Raw genomic sequence first — 19803 nt, 5'->3', positions numbered from 1 at the left:
GGGAATTGTTGAATGAATTGTGGTATATAATTGTAATAGAATACTAATGTGCCATAAACATGACAAATGGCTTAAACTAAACTAATCAACTAAAGTTGAGCAAGTCTATAGGCACCTAATGAATGTCTGAATATCAGAAGTGGAATTTGAACACAAGCTTCTTGAATCTAAATCTAGTGCTTATTTCATTACTTTATATTTTTCCATATTATATTCTCATTAACCATAGTATGACATTTCCTTAGTTAAGGAATAGCATTATAAAATATTAGAATTTGAACTTTATCTGGTTCTTGTTTTGTACATGAAGAAACTTTTTTAGTGAGACTAAAGGATTTACCCAAATTCACAAACTAGTAAAATTTTAGAATGAGACTTCATTCATTCTGTAAGTTTTTACTAAATTCCTTCTGTATATGAAAATACAGAGATGAAAAAAATAGCAGTCAGGTCTCCTCAGGTGAATAAGATTCTATAATTATTTTTGTTAATAAGTCGTTTAAAATCATTTCCAGAAAATGAAATTATCAATCAATATTAATAAGTGTCTACTATGGGTCAAGCACTCTGTATGTAAATAATGAGGAGACAAAGAATAAAATGAAAAGGAGTCAAGCCCTGACTTGTTACTGAGTAGATCTATTCTTTATTTCTCATTATCTATGAGATATCTCATTATCATATAATATTTTAGTGATTTACTCAATTGGATTCCTAAAAAGTCTAAGATATACTTGAAAGTGAAAGTTGAAATCCTTTCAAAGATTGAAACCTCTCCCCCCTCCTTTTCACGAAGAATTTTCACAGATCCTGTGGGGTTTTTTCACCTAGACTGAACCATTCACAGATCCATATTCATAAGGATCCACATAATGGCAATTTGATCACCTTCAGGGAAAGAGCTTGGGAGACAAAACACAGCTGCCATTTATCCACATCTCAGCTGTTCCTTGTCAAGAAGGCATCTCTGTTCTCTCCCTCCCCAACATTATCTCCTTTCCAGTTTGAACTCATCACTTTTGAGGAAAGAAAGAAGTTATACAGGATCTCTCGAAACATGAATGTGTTTTGAAAACTTCAGTTCCCTTAGTCTATGAGATATTTATGTTGAAACACAAAATAAATTCAGACCACCCATAAAAAGCAAAACTAGAGAATTCAAGTACTGGGCTTATACTGTAGAAACATTACAGTGCAGTGCATGTGGAATTAGAAACTATTCCTTCAAATAATTCCTCTGGCACTCATCTGAATCTCAATTTCCTCAACAGTATAACCCATGGCATTAACCCAACTTCTGGAATTAAACTAACTACTTTGTATGTATTCTACTCTCTCTGAATGAGCTCCTCATTCAGGTGCCACTGATCTGATACTAGAACCTCTGATCTCTGAAACTCCTTTTAAAACCAAAGAAACTTGGCTTTTCAAAATGTGTCTCCTAATCTGTTTCCCTCTCAATTAACTCCAAACCCAAAACACAATCTGCTTCACTTTAAAGTCAAAAGGTTCAAAAGCAAAATCAGCATCACCTCCTTTACCCCTACAAACAAAACAAAATAAACAAAACTATTTCTCTAAATTTTCCTTTCTTTATCTTGGGTGTCAGTATTCTTCAGATTATGCTAATTTAACATTTTAATTAGGTTTTCTTAACTTTTCATATGTCAAATACGTTCTTTCTCTCCCCCTCTCTCTACCTACCCCGTTTCTCTTGTTTTTCTGTCTCTGTGACTTTTAATATTGTAATTTTCAAATACTGCCTGTTTGTTTTTAATTTTTGAATTTTGAAAGTTTTATATATATGTATATGTATATATATAATATATATACAAACACACATATATATACCTGCATATATAATATATATAAAACATGTAAATATATATGTATACAATATGCAAGCATATATATATATATATATATAAACTGTTTTCTCAAACTTCAGACTCTCCTCCTTTACCCCATTCTTAAATCAATGAATAATTAAGTTTTCAACAAATCTTACTTTTTTCCATTACCTCTATGTAACATGAAACAACAAAGTCTTAAGTGGGTATTAATTACAGGCTATTTTAAAACATTTAAATGCTTTTTTTGAATCTGTGGCTTTTTCTATGTCCAAAACATGATTTTATTTTCTTTTTTATAATACATCATTCTTTGTCATTACTTTTTATAAATATTTCAAAGAGAATCCTCCAAATGCATGGCCTATTTTTCTCTAGTTCTTTAAATAATGTTCTGTGGCCCAAAGAACTTTCTAATTCTATAGGTTAGGAAGTAGGGTTCACTTGCATTGACAGAAAATGTTTCTTCATTGAGAGTTGCCAATACATATGAAATTACAAGTGTATTGTAAAAACCAAACCAAAACAAAAGTAATCTGAAGAATTCATGATGTCTATCTGGGATCTCCCACTATTACTACATTAATAGCCTTAGTAATGTACTTTATAGCATGCTATAACATTTATTCAAAGAATGACTTTCCGTTGTCCTTTGTGTAATGAACATTTTTGTTCTGTAATTTTGTTATTCTCTAATTCACAAATATTTATTATTATCAAGTGACAGTCATTATACAAAAAGATGCAACTGTGTCAACAAATAAAATGGAAAGTGTTGTCCTATTTCACAAGTGGAATTTAAGAAAGGGATAATTAAGCATATGGGCCTTGGATCAAATAGCAAAAGGCTACACACATAAAAACTAAAGAAAATTAATGAAAAAACAAGGGAAAGAAATCATTTTCATAAAATTTGCAGAAAATGAAAAAAACTAACAAAAATTACAAAGGGGAAAGAGGAAGCATGATTTTCCTTAACTACTTAATGAAGAGGGGAAAATGAAGAGTTAACTAGAAAAATGCAAGCATGGAAATTCTTTATTGCTTTATTTTATAAAGCTTTTTTTTTAATTTTCAAAACATATGCATGGATAATTTGACAACACTGATCCTTGGATAGCCTTGTATTTCTGATCCTTCCCCCACACCCCCTGTCCTAGATGGCAAGCCATCCAATATATGTTAAACATGTTAAAATATGTGTTAAATCCAATACATATAAACATATTTATACAATTCACTTTTTTTCCATTTCTTCTTGTAATCATCCCCATTTTTTCTAATTCTCTTTTAAGATACTTTATGCAATCTTGTAAGAAAGATATAAGAAATGGGAACCAGCTCATGTCTCCCTTTGGGGCTTCTTCTGGTGTTGCTTTGCCTTTAGGAACCTCAAGATTTGAGGTTTGTTCCTCTCTCTCTCTCCATAAAAGCTGTCTATGGTGAGAGTTCTTTTTGGGTTTTTATTCATTTTTTAAGGTTTAATGTCTGTTCAATGCAAAGGAGTGACAGCTGCTTTAATTTGCCCTGGGGCAATTCTGTTGATTGATTTCAGGTGTTGAATAATTGTGGCTAGATAATTCTTCTGGGACTCAGTGGTTTCCAATTTGCTTTTTGTGGCAAATCTGCCAAACCACCTGCTTGGAACCAGGTCAGGGCAGCCTAAGAGGCTCACAGAAGATTCCCAGGTGCATGGAGGCTGCCATGCTCTGACTCCCAGCCCCACCTCCTTGTCCTGACTCCCTGTGCTGTGGTCTGGACTTGGGAGACTGTCTCTCTCCCCATTTGAAACAGACATGTTCTGAAGTTCTTCAAAGGTATCTTCTTCTGGGAATGTGTTGTATTCCAAATATGTGTGGGTTCTGTGCTTCCAAAACCAATTTTAGAGGCTTAATTTGCTCTTGGTTTGAGAGGCTAGAAGAGGTCACAGAAGGTCATGTCTATGCTCAGCCATATTGGCTTACAAGCATGAAAATTGAAATAGCATTTTATGTAATGCTCCATAAGTAAGGAAATGAGAGACAAACAGGACAAAATGAGCTAAATAGCAAGGAAAAGACTCCTGTGGGAGTAGGGTTAATTATAAGTAAACTAAAGCAAAAACAGTGAAATAGACAAAATACTATTTTACACCAGAAGACAAATAAAAAATAATTACAATATTAAAGATATATGGAGGAAAATATGTCAAAACTAACATAACTTTAAATGTAAATGGCTTAAGTATGTCAATTGCTAAGAAAACAAACCTCCACAAAATATGTTTACAAAAATACTATTTGAAAATTTAAAAAAAAGAGAGAATAAAAATGAGTGACCAAAACTAAATACATTATGTATCATATGAATCTAAAAACTAGGCACTATATTTATTCTACTGTAAAAAGTACAAATAAATATTCACATCATAGAAAGATATAAACAAGTACCAAATGATCCTAAGATCTTAAAGAATTATCTTAAAGAAATTAGACAGAAATTTATTAATAATTAATATTAAATTTATATGCCCTAAGTGCCTTATATCTTAAAATTTTAAAGGAAAAAAAACTGGATTAAAGAAGTAATAGACAATAATACAATAATAGTAGTGGTGTTTGTTGTTTGTAGTTGTGCTTCTCTCTTGAAGAGGACCAAAATAATATCACTATGTTAGAATCAAGTTAATGTTTCCAACTGTGCTTGATCAGACTAACACAGATTTGGAATGCTCTGCTACAGGTCATACGCGTAGTCCCTATGAACATGCGGGATGGGTTCTTTTACATTGCATGTTTCATTTTTTTCTGGGCTAATTCAATTCTGAATTGTAAATAGAACACAGCATACAATCAGTTTAAAAAGTTCTTCAAGAAAGACCTTGATAATGTCCTATAATCACTTTTTCTAACCACCTTGTGAATGCTTGCTCTGTGTGAATTCTCCATAAAATAATCTTGTTGGCAAGGGTACCTTTGACAGTCAAACAATGTAGCAAACCCAATGGAATGATGCTCTCTGCAGTAGAGTTGAAATGTTTGGCCGTAGTTCAAAAAAGAACCTTAGTGTCTTGTGCCTTATCCTGCTGAGTGACCTTCAGAAACTTCCAAAGACAACAAATGAAAGTAATTCAGTTTGCTGGCATGGTAATAGTCTACCATCCAGGTTTCACAGGCTTACAACACAAAGGTGAGCATAACAGTTCTGTAAACATTGTCAGTCTAATAACTCTCTTTTCTTTGGATCCTCACAAACACTAGCTCTGGCAAAGCATGTGTCAACTTCATTATCAAAGTGTACATCCCTGGAAATTATACTGCCAAGGTAAGTGAACTTATCTACACCATTAAAAATGTCTCCATTTTTTATAACCAATGGTTCCGCATATGGGTTGTGTGATGTTGATTGATGAAGTACCTTGTGTTTTCTTGGTGTTAATCATTAAGCAAATATTTGCAACAGATTTTATGTTTTAGTAAATGGGTACACATCCCATGTACAGGTGGTGAGTGGGATCAACTTTGTAGAAGATTCTGTTCATTTTTCACTGTTTTGATTACAGGGTGGGAACCTCAACTGCTACAGTAATCAGGTAAGGATTAGGTAGGCTGACAATAATATTAGAGAATTTTAAGTCCTTTTCTCAGTTTTGTCATATCTCTAAGATAGAAAGAGAAAATAAAAACATTGAATAAATTGATAGAGAAATCAGCGTTAAAAGCCATGACATCTTTTAAATGAAAGTGCTCAAAATATACATAATTTTCAGTACTATGTGGAACCTTAAAACCCAATCATGACATAAATAAGACATTGCAAATAAATTGGAAAAATATAGCAATCATAAATATGTACATTATAAACTGTATAGTAAAAAAATCATTCAAAAATGTAAACAAAACACAGAGTGAAATGTAGACAACACTGATAGACTAAATAATAAGCAGGTAAAGGAATAATTTATGTAAATAATAAAAAATCTTGTAAAAGAAAATAATGATGAAAAACACAACAAAATTTGTAGCCATGCCCTCAAGGGATTTTTGATTGCTAACTCCTTAATGAAAATTTAAAAAAAATAAATAATAAAATGAATATAGATTTTAAAACTACAAACAAAAACAAATGAAGAAATATTGAAAATTAGAGGAAAAATAAGAGGTCCAGGTGTGAAGCCAAGATGACAAAGAGAGGCCAGGAAAATAGTCAAGCTCTCCCAATTTCCCTTGAAAACTCCATGAAACCAAGCTTCTGAACAGAGTCTGACAGAATGAAACTATTCTCCAGTTCAAGATAGATTAAAAGGACTTCCAAAAGGGTCAGTCAGAAATTAAAAATCCCCAGTCAAACACTAAACTTGAAATTCTAAAAATAAAAGGAGAGATTAATAAAATTAAAGTAAAATAAATTATTGAATTAATTAATAAAACTGAGTTGGTTCCATGAAAAAAACCGACAAAATAGATAAACCCTTAGTAAATCTGATTAAAAATAGGAAAGAGGAAAATTAAATTGTTAGTCTTAAAAATAAAAAGGGAGAACTCACCACAAATGAAGAGGAAATTAGATCAATAGTTAGGAGTTACTTTGCCCAACTTTATGCCAATAAATTCGATAACTTAAATGAAATGGAAGAAAACCTTCAAAAATATAGTTTGCCCAGATTAACAGAGGAAGAAATAAATTGGTTAAACAGTCCCATCTTAGAAAAAGAAATAGAACATGCTATTAATCAACTTCCTAAGAAAAAATTCCCAGGACCAGGTGGATTAACATGTGAATTCTACCAAACATTTAAAGAACAATTAACTCCAATGCTATATAAAGTATTTGGAAAAAATTGGAATTGAAGGAGACCTACCAAATTCCTTTTATGACACAGACCTAAACCAGGTAAGTTGAAAAAAGAGAAATAAAATTATAGACCAATCTCTCTAAATGAATATTGATGCTAAAATCTTAAATAAAATATTAGCAAAAAGATTACAGAAAATCATCCTCAGGATAATACACTATGACAATTTGTAGTAAGAATGCAGAATGGTTCAATATTAGGAAAACTATTAGCATAATTGACTATATCAATAACCAAATTGACAAAAACCATATGATCATCTCAAAAGATGCAGAAAAAGCATTTGATAAAATCCAACATTCATTCCTATTAAAAACACTTGAGAGTATAAGAATAAATGGACTTTTCCTTAAAATAATCAGGAGCATATATTTAAAACCATCAGTAAGAATCATATGTAATGGGGATAAACTGCAACAATTCCCAGTAAGATCATGAGTGAAACAAGGTTACCCACTATTACCATTATTATTCAATATTGAATTAAAAATGCTAGCCTTAACAATAAGAGTCAAGAAAGGGATTAAAGGAATTAGAATAGGTAATGAGGAAACCAACTTATCACTCTTTGCAGATAGATTCTATTAAAAAGCTATTAGAAATAACTCACAACTTTAGCAAAGTTGCAGGATATAAAATAAATCCCCATAAATCCTCAGCTTTTTTAAACATCACCAATAAAATCCAACAGCAAGAGATACAAAGAGAAATTCCATTCAAAATAACTGTTGACAGCATAAAATATTTGGGAATTCATCTACCAAGGAAAGTCAGGAATTATATAAGCAAAATTACAAAGAACTTTCCACACAAATAAAGTCAGGCTTAATTGGAAAAATATTAAGTGTTCTTGGATAGGCCCAGCTAATATAATAAAGATGACAATACTCCCTAAACTAATCTATTATATTATATTCCAGAAGAAAATAGGACAGGTAGAAGGTGGAGTGGATTATATACAAAACTATTAAGGAGACATAGGGTGGTTTGTAACCAAGAAATAAATATCTGCCAAGACTGAGTATTACCTTTCAGGGGAGGAGTGGATCTTCATTGATTTCTATTGAAATGATTCTATTGAAAAAAGAAAAGAGAATTAAACCAAAAATTTGATCTTCAAACACAGAACTCAAGAAATATATAAAAAGATAAGTAGGAAAATGTGTGTGTGTGTGTGTGTGTGTGTAAATAGAGAGCATGTGTGTGTGTATATATGTATATAAACATATATATAAATTAGCACATACATACTATATATATTTATATGTACATATATACTATATATATGCACATACATACTATATATTTATATACACATACATACTACATATACACATATATACATGCATACATATAATATACATACATATATATACACATACATACATATAACTACATACACACACATACATTTAAAGGTTAAATTTTTTTCATCCCTAGATGGGAAAATGATATCTGTAACTCTTGAGAATTGTATTATTAGGGAAGTTAGAGGTAGTATACATGGACAAAGAATGTGGTTGTGGATGGATTCTAATGTCATGGTATCAAAGAAAAAGGCAATCAACAGTGGGAAAAGGAATGTGCTGTGAGAAGAGGAAGGGGGTCTATAATGGGACAAATTTGATCACATGAAGAGGCACAAAAGAATTATTATAATAGAGGGGGAAAAGTAGGATGATGATGATCATTGTCTGAAGATTAATCCTGCCAATTTTGGCTCAAAAGGGGAATAACTTAATCACTGAGCTCTGTCTAGAGATTTCTCTTACCCTATAAAGAAAAAGGAGGAGAAAAGGGAAAGAAATGGGATGGATTGAATAGAAGGGAGGATAAAAACACTAGTAGAAATGAGTAAGAGAAGATAGGAGGGGGTAATAGAAAATAGGGCAGACAGAGGGTGGAGTGGATTAGATACAAAACCATTAAGGAGACATAGGGTGGAAAGAGAGAACAAAAGTATATACAGGGGAAAAATAGGATGGAGGGAAATACATAATTGATAATCATAACTATAATTGAGAATGGGATAAATTCTTCCATAAAACAGAATCAAGTAGTAGATAGATTATGAAAAAAAAATCCTACAATATGTTGTTTAAAAGAAACACATTTGAAATAGAGAGACACATATAGAATAAGGGTAAAAGGCTGGAGCAAAATTTATTGTGCTTCAACTGAAGCAAAAAAAGCAGGGGTAGCAATTCTAAACCCAAATAAACGTAAAGTAAAAATAGATCTAATTCAAAGAGGTAAGATAAGCAGCTAGGTGGTGCAGTGGATAGAGCACCAGCCCTGAAATCAGAGGACCTGAGCTCAAATCTGGTCTCAGATATTTAATACTTCCTAGCTGTGTGATTCTAGGCAAGTCAATTCCCAATTGCTTCAGAGAGAGAGAGAGAGAGAGAGAGAGAGAAACACTACATTTCCTAAAGGGTAAAGGGTACCATAAACAATGAAGAAGTATTGATACTAAATATATATGCACCAACTGCATCCAATTACTTAGAGAAGTAGAGCAATTTATAGGAAGAAATAGACAAATAAAACTATATTAGTTAGGGATGTCTAACATCCTTTTCCAGAATTAAAAATATCTAACCACAGATAAACAAGAAAGAAACTAAGGAAGTTATGCTTATGTATAGGACTTAAAAACCTCATAATCAAATGCAGAAAGGCAGAAATATTAAGTGCTTCCTTTATAGAAGACAACACAGTAAAAATATATTCAGTAAAATATCAGGAAAAGGTAGACTAAAAACCAATTAGAAATTAAATAATCTAATTCTAAATAATGAATGGGTCAAACAACAAATCAAAGAAGCAAATAATAACTTCATTAAAGAGAAGAACAATAATGGCACAACATACCAAAACTTAGGGAATGCATCAAAAGCAGTTCTTAGGGTAAATGTAATATCTCTAAATAGTTACATGAATGAAACAGAGAAAAAATCTAGAAAAAGAACAAATTTAACCCTCCATTAAATACCAATTTAGAAATTCGTAACCCAAAGGAGAACTTAATAAATTTGAAACTAAGAAAATTGTTAAAGTAATTAATAAAACTAAGAACTGGTTTTATAAAAACAAAAACTCAACTAAATAAAAAACCTTTAGTTAATCTGATTAGAAAAAGAAAAAGAAAAGTACAAGTTACCAGCTTCAAAAACGACAAGGGTAAACTTACCACTAATAAAAAGAAATTAAAACAATAATTAGGAGCAAATTTTCCCAACTGTATTCAAGCAAATCTAACAATCTAGTTGAAATGGAATAATATTTACAAAATATAAATTTTCTAAAATAACAAAAGAGGAAATAAATTACTTAAATGGTCATTTTTAAGAAAAAGAAATTGAATCAGCCATCAGTGAACTCCTTAAGAGAAAATCTCCATGGCATGACAGCTGTGCAAGCTAATTCTACCAAACTTTTAAAGAACAATTAATTTCAATACTATGGAAAATAAGAAAAATAAGTCCTGGCAAATTCTTTATATGACACAAATATGATACTGATGCCTAAACTAGGAAGAATCAAAACAAAGAAAGAAAATTACAGACTGATCTCCTTAATGAATATTGATTCAAACATTTTAAATAAAATATTAGCAAAGAGATTACAGCAATTTATCATCAGGATAATAAACAGTGATCAAGTTGGATTCATACTTGGAATGCAGTGCTGGTTCAGTATTAGGAAAACAATTGCCTTAATTGACCATATCAAAAACAAAACTAAAAAATCATACAATAATGTCAGTACATGCTGAAAAACTTTAGACAAAATAGAGTACCCATTCCTATTTTTTATTAAATCTTTATTTACAAAACTTGTGAATGGGTAATTTTTCAACATTGATCCTTGCAAAACTTTCTGTTCCAAATTTTTCCTTCCTTCCCCCATCCCCTTCTCTAGATGGTAGGTAGTTTATTACATGTTCAATATGTTAAAATATATATTAAATCAAATATATGTATACATATTTATACAGTTATCTTGTTGCACAAAAAAATCAGATCCAGAAAGAAAAAATACAAAAAACAAAAACCTGAGAAGCAAAACAATATGCAAGCAAACATCAATGCTATGTTGTGGTGCACACTGAGTTTCTAGGCCTCTCTCTGGGTGTATATAGTTTTCTTCATCACTGAACAATTGGAACTGGTTTGAATCACCTCATTATTGAAGAAAGTCACATCCATCAGAACTGATTATTGTATAATCTTGTTGTTGCCGTGTATAATGATCTCCTGATTCTGTTTATTTCATTTAGCATCAGTTCATGTAAGTCACACATTCCTATTAAAAAGACTATTAATCATAGCAGTAAACAGAGTTTTCCTTAAAATAATGAGCAGTATCCATGTGAAACCATCAGCAAGCATTATTTCTAATGGGAAGAAGCTGCATGCATTCCCAATAAGATCAGCAGTGAAATAAGTATACCCATTACCATCATTATTATTGAACATTAAAACCAGAAATATTGACTTTAACAATAAGAAAAGAAAATGAATTTAATTGAATTAGAAGAGGCAATGAAGAAATAAAACTATTCCTCTTTGTAGATGATATGATGGTATAATTTGAGTATCCTAGAAAATCTTCCAAAACCTACTTGAAACAATTAATAGCTTTAGCAAAGTTACAGGATATAAAACAAACCCACACAAATCACCAGCATTTCTATATATCACTGACATAGCCCAAAAGCAAGAGATAGAAAGATATTGCAGGTAAAATAACTGTCAACAAAATAATGTATCTGGGTGTCTAACTAATAAGACAAATTCAGGAACTATAAACACAATTACAAAACACCTTTTGCCCAAATAAAGTTAGATCTAAACAATGAAAAGAAAATATCAATTGATTATGGGTACACAGAGCTGATATAATAAAAAGTGACAATTCTACCTGAATCTGTCTAATTGTTCAATGCTAAAAGATTATTTTATAGAGCAAAAAAAAATTCATCTGGAAAAACAAAAGATCATAAATATCAAGCCTTTCTGACTGTCTCTCTCATTCTTCCTCCCTCCCTCTCCAATGTCTATAGTAGAGTGTCTTGAGAATCCATCTTTGGTTCTTTAGTATTTTTTCCCCTAGCACATGAAACTATGAATCACAAATTTGGTTAAAAAAAAAAAAAGTTAAGAAAACCCATATATGGGTACATAATTTGCATGGAAAACTAATTTGAATCTAATAATATGGAATTTAACAAAACTGACTATTATTCATAAAACATTACGTATTAATAAGTGGAGACAGGTAGGAAGGACAACCAATGAATTATGGATTCAGGAAAAACTGAGTTCAAATCTTTCCTTGGGCACTTATTATCTACATGACCTTAAGCAACTCACTTAACTTCTAATTTCCTCAGATTCATCAACTCTAAAATAAAAATAATAATAACACTCTTTACCAGGGTTGTTATGAGGATTATATGAAGAAATGAATGTAAAGCACTTAATACAGTGCAAGACACATAGGTGGCATTATATAAGTTAGCTGTTCTGATTATTACATACATACTGGGGTGGGGGTGAGAATATGTGGTTGTCCATATGAAAAAGACCTAGAGAATAGCAAAGTTAATCTAAGTCACCAAGGTGAAGTGCAAGGACATAATATAAAAAATAATGTTACAATTAGAAAATACCGAAAGAGAAACTGTGGTAGCCCTAATATAAATGTAAAATACCATATTCAGTTTGAGACAAAGCATTTTCGAAAGAACATTGAAAAAATAAAATGTTTTGCTGGAAGAGAACAAGGAACTTATAATCATCTGATAAAAGCACTGGTAAAGGAAACAGATAAATAGCGTGGGTAAGAGAAGAAAAGAGTTTAATGGTGATATGGGAAGTGATTTGATAAGCTGTATTCAAGGTTTTGAAGACATAATTTATTTATTCTGTTTCATCTCAAAAAAAAAAAAAAGAAAAGAAAACAAGGAATAAGTATTTGGCAATGTAGGAAGAGACATTTTATCTCCACATAAGAAAAATATATCCATAATATTTAGAGTTGCTCAAAAATGGAAAATTTTGCCGTAGGGTTAATGTGTTTCTCATCAGTAGAAGTATAATGCAAACACAAAGTCCTCTGTAATTATGGGACATAATTATTAATTACTGTTAGTATTAAATCTAATTAGAAAGTTTTCTCTTTTGATTTCTCTAATTCTAGAAATTGTTCTAATCCTTGAAATTTCATGGTGCTTACTCAACAATAATTTCTATTTTATTTTATTACTGAGATAAGAATGTTTCTAATGGTATAATTCAGAATTTTTAATATAAAATGGATTTTCCTTGTATACAAAGAAGGTCATAAAACTATGACTCAGAACAAGTCATTTTAATGGGGAAGAAGGTATTATTTTCAATATTAATTAGTAAACTGTATGGAATATTAAGAAGTTTTAAATCATCCCATTTTGTTGTCTTATTACTTACAAGTTTTTGCAATGAAAGCTTGTCAACTTTTACAGCAAAAGAATTACTACAAAATTGTGCTTTATCTTCATGCCTATTTTAGTGAAAGAATAAAAAAAAGCAGACCAAATGTGACATTAATGAAGCAGTGGGCTTCCTTTAAACTGTGTGTATATGAGCAAGCTAAAAAGGTTATTAATACATAAAAAGGTTATTAATAATAGGTTTATATACACAAATATTTATCTCATCCTCTTTCCTTTCTATATATACTTATTATAGTAATGATATGTCTTTAATTATTTCAGTTAATATTATATTCTCTTAAAGAAAGTTTGAGAAATAGATTTGAAATAGTAATATACAAGTACATACAAATTCTCTCTCTCTCTCCCCCCTTGATACACTTATATATGTAAATATTGACCACTAATTGAATGTATTTCTGAAAAATTCTTCAAGATATCTATATACAGCTAAAATAAATGCATAAGTGCGTATACACACATATGCATGTGTGTATACACACACACACACACACACACATATATATATATATATATAAACAGTTGCTCAGCAAACATTTGAGAAATTCATTCGTTGTTCTTTTAAATGAAATCTTCAAAAAGGAAGCTTGTTGAATCAAAAGACTATTGTTGATATATTTTATTTTGGCATAATATCTACATTCCCAAGAAATACCTCAATGACTGTCATGTTCATTTCTCACCTATGATTGTTCTTACAAGAAAAAAAAAAGTTTGTCTCCTTAATTTTAATGACATAACATTAACTGAACATTGCATTTCACTAGAATTTAATGACCTCTCAACCTTTATCATGTTTTCACAGTTGTCTACGTTCTTTTAAATTAGCCAGAAGAAAATATTATCTTTATGAGGTAAAACTCCCTTCCCACCTATGTTGAAATAAGCACTGATGGAGTAAAGGATGTTAAAGGATAAATAAAACCTAGATCTTACTTCTAAAGACTTTATGTACATGTCTATATAATGTACATATACATGTATATAATGTGTATGTGTATGTGTGTGTATATATATATACACAATTAAAATGTATGACAGACAATAATTATCAACAGGATGCTTTCAGATGAAGAAATCAAAGCTATCTCTAGATATATGGATACATTTTCTAAATCATTTTTGATTAAAGAAATTCAAATTAAAACTACTCTGAGGTTACCACCTCACACCTATAAGACTGATTATTGTGACAAAAAAGGAAAACTATAAATGTTGGGGAGGATTGGAAAAATTGGGACAGTGATAGTAGAGTTGTCAACTGATCCAACTGCTCTGGAGAGTAATTTGAAACTGACCCCAAAAGAAAACCAAACTGCATATCATTTGATCCTACAATACCACTACTAGGTCTGTATCCTAAAAAAGATCACATAACATAAAAGGGGAAAGAACCTACATGTGCAAAAATAGTTATATCAGTCCTCTTCATGGTGGCAAAATATTTGAAATTGAAGGGATGATTTCATTTGGGGAAAAGCTAAATAAGTTGCAATACATGAATTTAATGGAATAACTAATGATGAACAAACAAATTTCATAAACAAAACAACCACCATACCTGGATAGACTTATATGAAGTTATTCAAAATGAAATGAACAGAATGAAGAAAACACTGTACATAGTATCAGTAACACTGTGAAATGAGTGACTATTGATACTTCAACTCTTCTCAGCAACAAAATGATCTAAGACAATTACAAAGAATTTTTAAAGGAAAATGCTATCCATATTCAGATAAAAAATTGATGGACCCTGAATGCAATTGAAGTATACTTTTCCCCTCACTTCATTCTTTTTTTCATTTTCTGCCTTTTCATCTGTTTTTTTATAATTGTGACTAATATGAAAAAAAAATTTATGTGATAGTACATATATAACCTACCATTTTAGGAAGAAGAGAGGGAAGAAAGAAGGAAACAGAAGGAGAAAAATTGACACTCAAAATTTTACAAAAATAAATTCTAAAATTTTTCTTGACATCTAATTAGCAAAAATTAAAATATTATTAACAATATAATATGTGACACCAACAACAAGACTATACAATGATCAATTCTGATGGATGTGGCTCTCTTCAACAATAAGATGGTTCAAACCAGTACCAATTGTGCAGTGATGAAGAGAGCCAAAGAGAGGACAGGACTGTGGGAACTGAGTGTGGACCACAACATAGCATTTTCACTCTTTCTGTTGTTGTTTGCTTACATTTTGTTTTCTTTCTCAGGTTTTTTTTCCCTTCCTGATCTGATTTTTCTTGTGTAGCAAGATAACTGTATAAATATGTATACATATATTGGATTTAACATATATTTTAACATAAAAATAATTAAATATATGACAGAGAAGAATACTTGGACTAGACACATACAAATCAGATGTTACGAGAATTCGTGGAAAAAAGATAGCTAGAACAATATGAGAAAATATGATGAATAAGATGTCAATTTTACTAGTCATTTGAATAATGGATAAAACTTTAATAATAGAAACAGAAGAGGGAGCAATTATTTTTTGTTTATGAAAAACATAGTTTTTATAGGAGATTACTAGTTTGATTAGAAAATAAAGCATCCATTGTTTGGGGTTAAGTGAAATAAAGCAAGAAGAATCTATTTTAGCCAATACTGAACCTCTATAAAAACACCAGACTAAAAGATTTTGGACTTCATTCAGTGAGCAGTAGGGTGATATTATTAAATTAATTTTATCAGTGGTATTATACAAGCACATGATGGAATGATTTCTTTGGTTAATATGGTGATAGTGGGAATAGAAAAGAAGGCATAGAAACAAGAGTTATCATGGAAGTCAACTTATTAGGATTTGGTGACTGAATTCAGGGATGTTAAGAAGGGGGAGGAGTCAAACTTAACTCTCAGTCTATGAGCATGATTAACTAAGAAGATAATATCAGTGATATAAAAGTGGGGAAAAAATAACTTTTGTGGAAAGTGTGTTCAGTTGTAGAAATCCCTAATCTGAGACACCAGTGAAATATCCAAATGATAATGTCTCAGAGGCAGTTGGGAAAAGACATATGGGGACTCAAGTGGAAATCAAATAGTTATTTAGAATTTTGAGTAGTGCAATCTTCTCCTATATTGGATGGTAAAAAGTCTAAATTGTCTTGCTTCTGTTTTGTTGTTGTTTAATTATTATTTATGTGGCTAGTAAAGGAATTATTTCTTTGTCTCTATGTGTTACCAAAGTCATATCACAAATTTTTAGAATACTGAAATGTTAATTTACACTTAACAAATAAGCTATCTTAAGAAAACCATTTGGGAAATTAGCAGCTGCAAAATCTATAAAACAAGTGAAAATGTATGTTTTCAAATACACTTTTTAAGAAAGCATAACAAAAAGGGATCATTTTTGTATCCAGGACCATATTTCTTACACTCTCTGTTAAATAAGTAGTATTCCAGATGAAGAGTTGGAAAGAAATTTATTTTAGCAAATTAAATATATTAAATTTTTAAATTAATTCAGATTTGCATATGTATATGCATTTCTCTACACATATACACACACATATAAAACATCAATTTACAAAGTTGTATATATTTTTCCATACAAATACTTATGTCTCTAGGAGTACTTTAGGAGGCTTAGACTTAATATCTTTTTGTGCCTTTTTATCATTATACCTTACATGAATTATATTGTCCTCAAGGGGTTGCAAGAGTTACACTATCCAAGCCATTATTTTCCTATTCACCAAAAGCATATAGTGCTATATTCCATGCATCCATAAGCAGGCCTAAATCTACAAATTTGATCCCACAGGAGAGAAGCCACTTTCGATGAATTAACTGTGAGTTGGAAAAGCTTACTGGGTAATGACATGAAAATGCATAAGAATCGGGGGAAATTTGTTTTGCCAAGTTTTGGAACCAGTTGTGCCTTGTGGGTATTGAGTTGTAAAGTGAATTTGAATCTTTAGGGACTTAAGTGATTTTTTTTAACTTGGTAATTTCAGCTTCTCAGTTATAAGAAAGCAAGTTTAAAAAAAGATCATAAAAGAAGTCAAAAATGAAATTGCTTTTACAGAGCTACATTTTTGGGGAGATGATTAGAGACATTCATCAAACTCCAAATCTGTGTGTCCACTCATTCTTCTAATAAACACCTTTTAGCAGAAGTTCACAGTGGGAGGTTCTCTTCACATCAGTCTTCAGCCCTCCTTAGAAATAAGTTGTTAGTATGTGTCAACTATCCTGAAAGTGAAGATATGTAGCTTTTACCAAAATTTGTTTTATCCTTGAAACTGAATCAAGTAATATAGGATATAGTCTACATCAAAAATATAATGAAAATAGGCAAAATGCTGCTACATTTAACTTTAGAATATGAAAACTAAAAAGTCATTTTTTAAGTTACACAGAGAGGTTTGTGGGAGACCTCAGGTAAACCCTACTCTTTATTCTTCTATCTTAGCTCTACTGCCTAATCCTCATTTTATAGATAAAGAAACTGAGACTCTGAAAAGAATCACTGATTTCAGCAGAGCACTATAAGCAAAATTCAAACTCAGATCTTCCTAATTCTAAGATTAGTACTCTATTTACTATAACACTTTTTACCTCTATTTAATTAATCAATCATCTATTTTAATATTCATATTCTTTACCACTCAAATGTGTAAGACTCTGTAAAATTTTCTCTAATTTTAAACTATTATTATTATAGAATGACAGACTTAAAAAGATATGAAAATGCCACATTATCTAAAACCCACACATTCATACACAGGCACAGTAAATGCCAAATTTGTATTCATAACTTTTTAAGATGGAAAATAATAATAATAGTGCCCCAAATCATAATGATAATATTTCAAACTCACCTGACATTCTCCCTTGAAATTGAAATATTAGTCTTGTTACTTTTTTACGAAAAAATTCTTTATCCTATTAATCCTCATTTAAAATACAGATATTCTATGAAGGAATATGTGGTTCAAGCTCCTAGTGGGAGATCTGTCCACCTCTAGAAGTCAAGAGAACATTGTAAAGGGGGCAAAAAAATCAGAAAAGGGAAGAATCCTAAAGACAAATTATGCCCAAGTTACAATTTTATCAAGGTTAGGTTTACCTCATTAAAACTGATGTAGCCACAGGGAAGAATTATATTCTCCTCACATACCATTTTTCTGGGGATATAAACTTATACTGGTAAGGTTGGTAAGTTTTTATAATGTGATATTTATTTTAGACTTTTCCTACATCTTTAGCAAGAGCTTGACCTTTTGACCACATTTAGCCTTTAGACCACACTTTCTGCGTGTTTCAGGAATACAAATTGCTTACTTGATTCACAACCTGAAACCACCAAATGAGCACTTGAGCCACCTCTTAGTTCCCTCTTCTTTCCAATTCTGCCTTAATTATTGGCAATGCCATAATGGTGTTTTTTTTCCCAATTTAAATTGGCATTTGCCTAAATTATTTAAAATCTAAAGAAGCCAAACTTTTTCGCTACATATACATTTTAAATTGCTGCCAATTTAATTTCTTTTTAGAACTTAAAGGGAAGTTATGTTTTTGAAAAGTTTCCATTCAGTTTTTGACCTCTGTCCAGTATATAGGATAGCCTTCCTTTTCTGAGTATGGCTAAATTTAGATCAAGGATCTTTTCCAAAATGGATTCCCTTAGGGCTCTTATAGATAACATGCTTCCCCGATATACTTGATATTTTGTTTAGACATACAACTTCTTTGCCTTGTGATTTTCCTTATACTTGATTGGAATTATAAAAGAAAATGAATTTCCTAGAGGATTCTTTGATTGTCACAGGATATTTTCAGTAAAGGAACTCAGGTATCATTTGTTTAACAGTCAGAATACCTCAGTCTAAAAGGACTTGTGAATTTAATCTGTTCTGTGAAATGGTAGGATATATTATTTACTGTGACTGTTTACAAGTTTACAGATGACTTGAAAGAGAGGGGGTGAGTGAGGAGATGTTACAAAATTAATGAAGTTTCACTATAATAAATTCTAAAAGATTGCCAGAAATCAGGTTCAACAATCATTCTCCAAGGAAGGAAGAATTTGTTTAAAACTAGTTTCATTTATTTCATTATATATTTCTTAAACATATGCAAAAATATTTTTTAATATTAAGTTCCAAATTATCCCTCTCCCTGCCATTTATCACTTTCACTTGAGAAGGTAAGACATTTGATACAAATTACATTTGTGAAGTCATACTAAACATTTCCATTTAAGTCATGTTACAAAAGAAAAAACAAAATAAAACAATAAAAATAGTCAAAACATGCTTCAATCTGCATTCAAAATTATATTACTTCTTTTACTGGAAATAGATGTAATTTTTTGTCATGGGTTGTTCAACCTTGTCTTGCATTATCCTTACAATATTATTTTTATTAACATAATGTTCTCCTGGATTTGCTCACTTCATTAGTTCATATAAATCTTCCCAAGTCTTATTGGAAACCATCCTGCTTGTCATTTCTTACTACACCATAATATGCTATCACAATCATATACTACAATTTATTTAGCACTCCTAAAGAGTATCTACTTGGTTCCCAATTCTTTGCCACTACAAAAAGAGCTGTTATAAATATTTTTCTTTATCATT

Source organism: Sarcophilus harrisii, chromosome 3 (assembly GCF_902635505.1).
Source record: "Sarcophilus harrisii chromosome 3, mSarHar1.11, whole genome shotgun sequence".
Lineage (NCBI taxonomy): Eukaryota > Metazoa > Chordata > Mammalia > Dasyuromorphia > Dasyuridae > Sarcophilus > Sarcophilus harrisii.
This window is presented reverse-complemented; position numbering follows the sequence as displayed.